Source organism: Tamandua tetradactyla, chromosome 4 (genome assembly GCF_023851605.1).
Source record: "Tamandua tetradactyla isolate mTamTet1 chromosome 4, mTamTet1.pri, whole genome shotgun sequence".
Classification (NCBI taxonomy): domain Eukaryota; kingdom Metazoa; phylum Chordata; class Mammalia; order Pilosa; family Myrmecophagidae; genus Tamandua; species Tamandua tetradactyla.
Genome location: NC_135330.1, coordinates 153,831,289 through 153,843,759, shown reverse-complemented (window position 1 = coordinate 153,843,759; position 12,471 = coordinate 153,831,289).

Genomic DNA, 12,471 nt, shown 5'->3' with positions numbered 1-12,471 from the left:
GAAATCAAAGAAACCTGGAAGAAACAGAAGACTCTGCTATGTGTATTGTCAGGTGACAGAAAAGCCGATGTCCAAGGATCACCAACAGGCAGCCCCAAAATGCCACAGCCTTTGGGGAAAAAGCATTGTTTTGCCTATGCCTCAATTTTGGATTTCTCCCAGCCTCAAAATCATGGACCAATAAATTCCTATTGATAATCCAATCCAGTGTTAACCATGAATCAATAAACTCCTATTGATAATCCAATCCAGTGTATATTATCTGTAGCTCAGAAATTAATACATAAGATAATGCTTTATCTTATGTATTATGTATTATGTATTTATTAATACATAAGATAACACTTTATGTATCTTATGTATTCCAGCAGCTCAGAAATTAATACATAAGATAACACTTTTTATTTCATAATAAATATTTTTGGCAGCAATTAAATAAAATATAAATAAAAGTGCATGTTTAATGAAAAATTATGTTCAAATTTCTATTTTTATAGTTAATGCCATATAAGATAAATGTACTTGTATAATATATACCTATAAAGTACATAAATATATACATATTATATAATACATATAAATAATATATAAATATATGACTATACACACACACACACACACACACACACACACATTTATATATAAAGATTTATTTTAAGGAATTGACTCACATGATAAAAGGGCTGGCAAATCCAAAATCTTTAAAGCAGGGTGGCAGAGGCTGGTAACTCAGACAGGAGTTGATGTTGTACACTTGAGGAATGAGGAGCATCTCTTTCCCCTAGGAAACCTCAGTTTTTTTGTTTTATGGCCTTCTACTGAAAGTATAAGACCCACTGTTCTAGTGTGCTAGCTGTTACAAGGCACTATACTAGAAATGGATTGGCTTTTAAAAAGGTGGAATTTAATTTATTGCTAGTTTAAATTTCTAAGGTCAAAAGTGTGCCAATTAAAGCAAGTCTATATAGAAATGTCCAAATTAAGGCACCAACTAGAGGTTACCTTCGCTCAAGAAAGTCCAATTAAGTTCAGGGATTCTCTCTCAACTGGAAAGTCACATGGCAAACATGGCATCTGCTAACTTTCTCTCCAGGCTTCTTGCTTCATAAAGCTTCCCGGGAGGCATATTCCTTCTTCATTTCCAAAGGTCTCTGGCTGCGTGGGCTCTCTGCTTCCCATGGCTCTTAAAGGGTCTCCAAAATGTTTCCTCTTTTCAAAGGATTCCAGTACACTAATCAAGACCACCTGAAATGGATGCAATCACCTTTCTCTCTACCAAAGTTAACGCCCACAATTAGGAGAGCCACATCTCCATGGAGATAATCTAATCAAACTCCCACCATGCAGTGCTGAATAGGGTTTAAAAGAAACTGCCTAAAGCAAGATCAGATTAGGATTAAAACATGGCTTTTCTAGAGTGCATAAATTCTTTCAAACCAGCACACCCACCAATAAATTCTAGGATGATCTCTTTTACTCAAAAATGAACTGATTGAAGATGTTAATCATATCTACAAAATAATTTCACAGCAATACTAAAATGGTGTCTGACCCCACAACTAGCCACAATTGTCTAGTCAAGTTTGCACATAAAATTAATGATCATGGACAACCTTCTGCCAACTTGGCACCTATAAACATCTACTTTAACCGTGATTAGTCATCAAATAAAAACAGTAAATAGTCATACTTCTACCTAAAAGGATTCAGCTCTCCTGTATACAACCCTTTCCCCTAGAAGAAGGTGCAAAGCCCTTAGGTTATGTTCATTTGTCTGCTTGATATCCTGCAATTTAGATATTATGATGCAAAATCACTACATCTTACATTATGTGAAAAGTGGATAGTAAAGTGAAGAAAACATAAGCATACATACATGCAAACATTTATAAGAAAATAAGGAAGAAATACTCAAAATAATTGCAGTCCCTGTTTCTGCAATTCATCATGTAGTCTTAGCTGGTATTTATAACCACCTTCTTTCCCTACCAATTTCTTATTTTGTTTTCTGACTGGAGTAGTGACCCAAATTTTAATTCTTGAAGGGTCTGGGTTATTAATAGTCCTTCCTGAATTAGGTTGCTATTATTTTCCATTGATTTTAATCTTGCAGCATGGTAGTACTAAGAAACACAGTGAGGTATCTTCTGTATTCTGAACATACTCGTCTTTACCTCTATCGCATAGAAATAGCCTAATTATCCCTCGATTATCAAGATCAATCATATTAGCAACTACAGTAATTCCCTTATTTTCTTGTTTATTCAGAGGCATGTGGAGCCCAAAGTGGCTGAGTGACAGTATTAACTCCCAGTTCAATGAAATGACAGTTGCTTCTGATGTAAAAATTCATTCCTTTGGAACTAAGATGTATAGACCCACAGATTATACCATTATAGGGACAGGAAACAAACATTTTGCTAGTAAATCACTAAGGTAAATGGTGAATGGTGCCATTTGCATTTCTGCCCCTTGATTCCTGGGCCCTGTGACTGCTAGCTATGGGACAATCTGCACCATACATTGGTTGCTGACTTAGAACATATGTAGTATACTCCTGGAGGACATGGACCAGCTCTTCAAGGCATTAACACCTACTTGGTGCTATAACTAACATTTAAAATACCATTCCACCACTCTATCAAGTCAGCATTTCATCTTTTCATAACGGGTAGCATGACAAAATTAGTGAATTCAGTCAGTATAGGTAATTTTGCATTTATTTGCTTTGTGAGCATTAACATGGGACACATACATCTTGACAATTTTGCCCAATTAGAAATGTCTGTTAACATAGCTTTTTGCCAGACTTTATTGTCGCCAACTTTTCAGTCATGTCCCTTCCAAGTCCCTGATCATCCAGACAAACTATTGGCAGTGGGCTATTAATTGGTGTACGAGCACACCTGCAGCCATTTCTCCTTCAACAAAATGAAACAATCAGGTGCACTGCTTTTAGAGCTACACACCAACAGAATTTTCCTTCACTGCTTTTCATCAGGTATGTCTCAGAAAGGGCCTGTAGTGCTGCACCTGTCCAATTTGGGATAGTGCCTGTAAATTATGCAGAACCATCTGTAAACAAGGCCTTAGTTTTCTCTTCCTTAGTCAACTGATCATAAGCATCTCACCAAGAGACCATAATTCTAAGCTGTAAAAGAGAAGGTAGTGTGACAAGATTGGATGCCATGAGTATTTGGGGCACTTCCTCATGTCACTTTTACCTTCCTGACCTGCTCAAGCTAACCTCAGATATGCCACTTCCATTTGATGATGGAGTGCTGATGTGCATGCCCAACTTTATGGCAGTGGGTCAGACAACCCTCAGTTCATGATGGGCATCTTAGGTCTCATGTTAATTTGATGTCCATGGTTAAGCCTTTAAACATTGTTAAGGTCAAAGAGCAAGCCAAAATTTGTTGCTCAAAAGCAGAGTAGTTATCCAGGAGAACAGTAAGATTTTCAACAAAATTCTAAGGGCCTATACTATAATTCATCTTTCAGGACCTGCCAACTGCTGCAAGCAACATCTTATCCACAACTGATGCTTTAAACACCCATTGGTTCTGCTTGATTATAAGGCCCAAGTTGCGGAATAACTTGCACAGCTGCCTAAGGCTTATTGAAGAACCCATTTCTTTCTGAGTGCCACACAAAACTGGCAGAATTTGGGGACACTCAATAATGGGCTGGAGTAGTATACCAGATAAGGACATGTTGCATACAAAATCCAAAGAAGCCCAGAGTCTCAGTTTTCTGGGCAGCAATAACAAATACCACACAATGGGGTGGCTTAAACAATAAGCTTTCATTGACTTTTCTTGACTCACAGTTTGAAGCTAAAAGAAATCCAAAATCAAATACTGGCAAATATTACCTTCTCTCTAAAGTCAGCACATTCTAGTGTTGGCTGTAAGCAATCCTTTGGATTCCTTGGCTTATATCTCTGCCTCCTGTTACATGAGGATGTCCTTTCCATGTATCTCTCTTCCAGTTTATCCCTGTAGCCTTCTCCACAATGTGGCTTTTAATTTCTTCTCTTTATAAGGCTTACAGTAGTATGGATTAACATCCACCTTATTCAGATGAGCCACACTTTTACTACAAATAACATCCTCAAGAGGTCTTGTTTACAATGGGTTCACACCAATAGGAATGCAGATTAAGATTAAATACATGCCTATGTTGGGGTACATAATTCACTCTACCACACCCAGTTAGCATTGTCCCACTTTTTCGGTTGTAGGAGGGACAGATGCAACAAACTTATACTGCATTTTGGAAGGAATAACTTGACATGCTCCGCACAACTGGACTCCTAAAAATTTCAGAGGCAGATGGTCCCTTAAGTCATGTTGAATTTATTTCTCATATTTTGACACATACATAAATAACTTACCAATAAGTCTAGTGTATTTATTGATCAAGAGGTCATAAATATAAAGGACCTGTATGATATCAAATGGAAGGGCAAGTTGAGCAAGTTCCCTGCAGACTAAACTATGATAAGCCCCTGAGGCAGGACAGTAAAGGTATATTGCTGGCATAGACCACTGAAATCAAACAGCATCTAGCAGACTTTAGTAGCAATTATTGGCCTAAAAGCCTTTGCCAGGTTGATAGGTACACATTAGTTGCCAGTTGGTATATCAGTTTTTTCAGCAATGAAATTGCCACTGGAAAAACAGCTGCAAGTGGAGTCACCACTTTTTAAGTTTAACCCATTGTCATTCTCCAAGATTCATCTGTTTCTTCACAGGCCAAATAGGTGAGTTGAGTGGGAATGTAGTATGAATCAACTCCACTGTATCATTCAAGGGTTTAATGATGATACTAATCAGTGAAATCCTTCCAAGAACACAGTATTGCTTTTTTTTTTTTCACTATTTTTTCTAGGTAGAGGGAGTTCTAGTGGCTTCTACTTGACCTTTCCTACCACAATTGTCCTCACTCCATAGGTCGAGGAACCAATATGGGGGAGATTCTGCCAGTTTCTAAGTATGTCTATTCTAAATTGGACCCTGGAATTAAAAAATAACCACAGAATGTGGATTCGGGAACCCACAAGATCCACTGTGAATTAAACTTGAACTAAAACCCCATCTGCCCTCCATAAGTCTCTGCTTTGCCTGCTGTAACAGTGATATTGGGTCTCCTGGAATTAGTGTTAATTCAGGCCATTGTCCAGCAATTCTCAGAAGTCATATTATTTCCTTTACTCCAAAGCACAGTCATCATGGTAAAAACCTTAGGTCTCATTGGGGAAGGAGGTCAGGAGAATGATTAACAGCTTAAAATTTGGACAGTGTAGCAGGGTACTTCCTCAAAGCACTCAGTGTCTCCTAACTTGGTTTGAGTCTTGTAACAGATTGAAAGACTGGGAGTCTCTATTTTAGTAATTCAAGTAGACATATGTTTAATTACCTAGAGACTTTCACTTTTACAAATAAAATATCATCTTAGTTTGCCAGGTTTCTATGACAAATAACAAACAAAGAATTGACTTAAACAACAGAAAAATATTGGCTTCTGGGTTTTAAGCTAATATATGTCCCAAATCAAGATATCCATAAGAACTATTCCCCTGAAGTCTGTATGTTCTTGTGCTGTCACAAATTCTTTGGGCTCCTTGGCTTTTATCTCTGCTTTCTGTCATATGATGATGATGTGCTCTTTTTTTCTCTTGTGATTAATGTGTTCTTTTTATAAGGCCTGCAGTAATACAGATTATGTCCCAGTCTCATCCTAATTGGGTTGCAATTTAACTAAATATAACTTCTTTAAGAGGTCCATTGTAAAATGGGTTCACACTCACAGGGACATGGATTGCATTTAAAAGCATGTGTTTGTTGGGGTGCATAATTCAACCTACCACAGTCTGCCCTCTAGACCCTCAAAAGACATGTTTCCCCACATGAAAAATAAATTTATTCCATCACAATAACCAAAATCTTTAAGCCATTTCAGTTACAGCTGAAGTCCAAAGTCTTAACAGAATCAGTCATAGGTGTGGTCCCTCCTGGGGCAAAATTCCTCTCCATCTGTGCACCTGTGAACCTGGAAAACAAATCATCCAAAATACAATGTTAGGATGGGTATAGGATAGACATTCCTACTCCAGACGGGAGAAATTGTAAAGAAAACAGGTCACAGATCCCAAACAAATCCAAAACCCACTAGGGAAAACACCTTTAGGTTTCAATTTTTGAGAGCCAACTGTGGATCAACTCTTTGTCATTCAGGCTTGCTGGACAGGAAGCCCCACCCTTTTATAGTCCTTTGACAGAAGCTGTACTCTCAGCATGTACTGAATTCTAGTCCTCACCCTCTCTGAGCACTGGAGTTGACAGCCTTTTTCTCCCAGAACACATGGAGATAGATTCCACCTTCTGCAAGCTTTGAGACAGTGGGCAAAGTCTCCCAAACATTAGGGGAGATGTGTCTACACTTGGAGTGTGGATGAGCCCGCTCTCTTAGACCAAGAAGAATCTCTTTGAAGTAGACCTCTGCTTCCATGGCTCTGCACTTAAAGCAGTTTTTCCTTCAATTCATCTCTTTTCTGTTCCTTTTGATCTAGGCTAGCAGTGCTTCTGTTCATGTAGAATTCTCAAAAACCTTGTTGGATTTGCATGTGGTTCAAGGGAGTCAATGTCAACAGACAGAAGGATTTCCCACAGGTCCTTCCTAGACAAATACATTTCTATCCTGATTCCTCTGATGTGGCTGACTAGATCTATGCTCAACCACAACAGCTTTAGTAAAGCATTGTTATGTGATACTCTCCTGTGGAGCCTCATTCCCTGGGGCTTTATTTCCCAGAAGCTCAAGGAGGGCCTTGATAATACTCCTGCTTCCGTCCTTTTCAAAGATCATGCTCTCTGGATAGGCTGAGAATTTTCTAAATTGTCAGTTGCTGGTCCCTTGGCACTTAAGAGTTCAATCCTCAGTTTATCCCTTTCATCTCTCTTTTCACTGTAAGCATCAAGATAAACCAGGCAACCTCTTCCATACTTAACTGGAAATTTCCTCAGTTAAATATACATGTTCATCACTTGCAAATTTCAGCCTGCCATCTCACATTGGAGCACAATTTCACCAAGTTATCTGCCATTCTATAAAAAGGTTCACATTTTTTTCTAGTTTCCAATAACACATTTATCATACTCTTTTAAGGCCTCACCAGAAGTGAAATCTTTAATCTTCATATTTCTACCATAATATCAAGGAATACCAGGTTTTTTTGTTACCTTGCAATTCTTCCAACCTCTATTCATAATCAATTCTAAAGCTACTTCCTCATTTTTATATGTTTGTAATAGTAGTATTTTTTTAAATATTATTTTGTGTGAAAAATTGTCATAGATGCCAGACTTTGATGATAGATAACACATAATGGATTGACTTAAACAACAGAAATTTCCCAAAATCAAGATTTCTGCAAAATTTGCTTTTTCCACACTCTGTCTGATGCTAGCTGCCAGCAACTTCTGGGGTCCTTGGCTTTTATGTTTTTCTCCTGTCACATGGTGATGTCCTCTCTTTTTCTATGGCTTCTAGATTCTTTTTATAAGACCTCTGGTAACTTGGATTAAGAGCCACCTTCATTCAGTTGGGCTACACCTTAATTAAAAATAACATCTTCAAGAGGTCCATTTTAAAGGCAGGTTCATACCCACAGGGACATATATTCAGATTAATGACATGTGTTTGTTGGGTTACATGGTTGAACCCACTACAAAATTTTGGTTTAGTAGACTGTCAACCTATTTCTCTTCTATGGACCCTTTGGTCAACTAGGAAACCTAATAGGTCTCTGCCAATCAGACTATTCTGATTACTGCTTTGACTCTCTGCCCAATACTGTAACCACACCTACTTGTCTTTAGCAATAAAGTGCCTCCATTTGGCCTTTGCACTCAAGGATCCAATCTCCATTGTATTTAACTATTCAAGTTTGGTGGCATAATGTTCCATTGTAATTTCTATCCTACAGAAAAGAACACCAAAGAGTTCTTCGAGGATTCTGGAGATTGCTTCACAAGCTTATATAGTCATGGTAAAACATATTTCCTCTAGACTTCATTTAATGTAGTCCACCTTTTGGGCCACATTTCAACCAACCAACTAAGCACACTTGCTAAATTCCTTTGTAACTCCTCAAGTTATCACTGTCAATCTACATGGCAGCTCCATATCTGTAATTTCAATCTGATCCAACTACATATTCCTTCACCATTATCTTACACACGTGATATCCATTCCCACACACACTACCCAAATTTCTGACTTAAACATTGGAAAAAGCACACAGCTATTTTTGGAGTATAGTGCGCCTTTATAGGTCAAATTATGTACCTCACATTTTGAAGACTGCTAAGACTCAAGTCTTGTCATAGATCTGGTGACAATGATGGATTGGGAAGGAATAGGGTCAGAATGAAAATCAGCAGTGTCTTGCAAGGCAGCTAATTCATGGGAGGCCATTGCAGTTTTCTGAGACAAAGAAGAATTAGCTTTACTCAGGCATAGGTTGAGGGACTCCTTCCACTAGTAATGAAGGTTCAGCAGAATTTAACATTTCAATGTTCTCAGCATCATCAGGATCTGCCATATGTCACAATTTTAAGTTTCAGGGAAGTTCCTTCCCTTTCATGCCAGCATTATATCAGGAGATACTTTGTAAGTTTGGGAATTCAATTTACCTTGTAATTAGGTCACTCAAAGCATGAGATTCTAGGTTTGATTTTCAGAAGTTTCAACTCTGTGGCTATAGAAGTAGAGGTTTCATTCCTCCCAGACATAGAAACTTTCAGTCATTTATGCTGAGCTTCAACTGAGAATTTGAAGCTATTATGTCATCCTTTCCTTTCTCAATTTTCTCTAACACAAGAGCAAATAGTCAATCTCGATATACTAGTCATTTTGTAAACTACTTTTTTAAAAGATATGAAAAATATGGTCACCCAGAACCTATTATTTTATATATATTTGATTAGGAGTATAGAGTTTGGGTTGTGATCTTTTGTATATATTCATTGCCATATCACACCATGGAATATCAGTGACACTATACCAGTGGAAATACAGACATTAGTGTCTTTAAGTCCAATCAAATTAGATAACCAAGTCCAGAAAGTTCAAATCAATTCAGAAAACTCATCTTCAAGATTTTGTTTTTCTAGAACCTTTCTCAGAACCAAAATTTATATCACTCAGGGTTTTGATAAACACACACACACGCACATAAACACATGCTTGGATTAAAATATTTACTTTAAAGAATTGGCTAATTGTGGAGACTGGCAAGACCAAAATCCAGAAGGCAGGCCAGGAGGTTGGAAGCTAAGGTTTTTTTGTTGCTGTTGTAGTATTGAGTGCCAAAAAGGTAACACAGTCAGAAGTTGACATTGTAGTTTTGAGGTATAATTTCTTCATCCTCCAACTTTAACTCTTTGCTCTCAGACATTCAACTGATTGTATTAGACACAGCCACATTATCAAGAGCAATTTCATTTGCATGCAAATCACCTCTACAAAACCTTCACTGCAACATTTAGATGAGTATTTGACCAAACTACTGGTCAAAGAGGTCAAGCCACATTAACATAAAATTTAGCATCTCTCTTATGCTTTTTCATTTAGAAAAATGATTTCATTCATTTTCAATTTTGAATGACAAGTTATAAATTCATTTTTCTGTGTATGTGTGTATGCGTGTGTATGTGTATGTGTATGTGCATTTTGGTACGACACTATGTTCCAAATTGTAATAACTGTTATGGGGCTAGCAATATTATCAGGAAAAATATTTCAAATAATTAATTATACCAGTTTCACATCAATATCATCAGATTGTCAAAATAAAAAGTCATTTTATTTCCAGTAAGAATTTGATTTTTTTCATTTAATCGTGGATTAAAAGTAAAGCTTTTGAAAGTTCATTTTATTGTATATGAAATATCTCACGTTATTATGAATACTATCATGAATGCAGTTAAAAATTCCACATTGAATATAAATTATTTGCTTTTTGGTTGATGAAGTGAATATGAATTTTAGAGGACCAAAATGTTCTTATAAAAACAATATTCTTACTAAAGATATATAGGGAATTTGTTGTGCTATATATCCAAAAGTGTGTTTAAACAGACAAGATGGAATATTTTACCAAGTTTATTAGCAGCAAAAATTGCTTAAAGTCATAAAAAGTTTATATGTAGATAGTATAAATGAAATACAGAAGTTTTTAATAAAATGAATGTTGAATATTAAAAAGTACTTGGCTGGTACTGCTTTCTTTTTTTGCCTCATTGACTGTAACTATAGTAGCTTTTAGAAACATTTGTGCCATTGAAACATTATATTGTACATTATATTTAGAATAGTAAAGTATTATTTTCAGTCAATTCTCCATTGATCATTTTCATTTTGAGAAGAAGATACTAATTGTCAATTTTCCTGGACATTCCATTTTATTGGCAAACAGTCAGAAATATACATTTATTGAAAACAAAAAGCCTGGAACCAAGACAATATTATAAAAACACTACAAAATCAGGGAGAAATTACTCTTATTTAAAAATGAAAGCCCAAATGAGTTGCTAATTCAATTCTGAAATTCTTTGTTTTAAATTATTCTTTGTTTTAGCTCAATTAACAAAATAATCATTTGATAGAGCTCTGCTTTTTAACTAATAAATTTGTATTCAGTACCTGAATGAGAAAAATTTGAGAAGCCTGCGATTTTGAAGAAATATCTAAATTTAATGAAACATTTATAATAAACATAAGTAAAGGTAACCCATAGAAGTACTATAATTGACTATTTTTCTTTAAAAATAGTCCTTATAAATGAAGTCTAAGTTGTGGCAAACAATCTGAATGTGTGAAAATAGGCAGTTTGAAATATTTACACAATTTAGTAGGAAAATTATAATGGAGAACAAACTTAATTTTTCAGAATATACTTATATGTACTCAATTTCTATGGGCACTACTCAAGTTTGTACACATTATTATACCTATAGAGAAAATTCAATCAACAGATAAATACCTTCAAATCAATGAAGCATATATACAAAGTTGATTGCAAGTCATTTTAAGAAAAAAAACTTACAAAATTATAAGACCATATTTTTTAAAAACCTCAAAAATATCGGTGATGGATAGAGATATTTAAGACGGAGTATTGTTTAAATTACTTGCATATATATCGAGTGGATATCTTACCTATGTTGTTACCCTTCAAATAATTAATATAAACATTTTACACAGCTTTATATATATATGCATAGATATATGCATATAGATGAACATATATGAATATGGATATGCTGTATGTATGATAATATAGTATATATATGCATATATACAAGGGTATCTCTATACACGTATATATATATATGTATATACATGTATATGCATATATAAGTATAATGTACATAGATATATGCTATTTTATGTTTTTAAAGAGATTTATTTTGGAATATATTCCTCAATACTGTTATTTTATAGTTCCTTCAACATATTCAGAAAAAATTTTGGTTAATAAATAATTATTTCTCAATATATTTAATTTTAATTATTTTAATATTTCATTTTCAAAATTGTCCTTATGTTAACATTAAGCTGTGCTGATTTTAATGTAGATCATGCTAATGATAATAGTGTTGATGACATGTACGCTGATATCCTAGTCAACAATGTTAGTGGTAATGATTTTGAAAATGATAGTTAGAAAAGCTTCATCTTCCTAAAGCTATTACTAATCCTTTGAGTAAACTATTTAATTTCTCTTGGCTTTAGTTTTGTCCTGTATATCAGCAATAAGATGTCCTCCACTATGTGATCCTGTGAAAGCATATATATACAGTTACTTGCTTAAAATAATTTTATACATGGCTGAAAGGAGCACATTTAGAACACAGCTAAGACAGCAGGAAGCAGTTCATCTTGCCTTTCTATTAAACCTACCATTTTATTTGTAGCACAAGTATGTAATGTCCATTGGTATATTGACAACATGGTCATCATTTAAATATAGCTGTCACATATCTAAAATGTTGTCTTCAAATTCATGTGAAATTAAATTTCAAAAGTACTTGTCTTGTTCCAAAAAATATTTGAAGTCACAAATAAGCAAGTAAATCACACCGAATTATTTTAAGAACTATTCACTTATACTTTAAATGGTGTTTTGAAGCTGCATTTATCCTGAGAAAAAACATATTCTCAAATCTAATCCATTCCTGTGGATATAAATTCATTATAAGTAGGATCTTTCGATGAGACTACTTCAATTAAGGTTTGACCCACCTTACTCAGGAAGGGTCTTACTTCTATTACTGAACTCCTTTATAAACAGAATGAATACAGAGAGAAAAAGAGAAAGCTATGGAAGCAGAAGCTGAAATCAATGGAACCTGAAAGAGAAAGTAGAGACTAGCAGATGTTGCACGTGCCTTGCCAAGT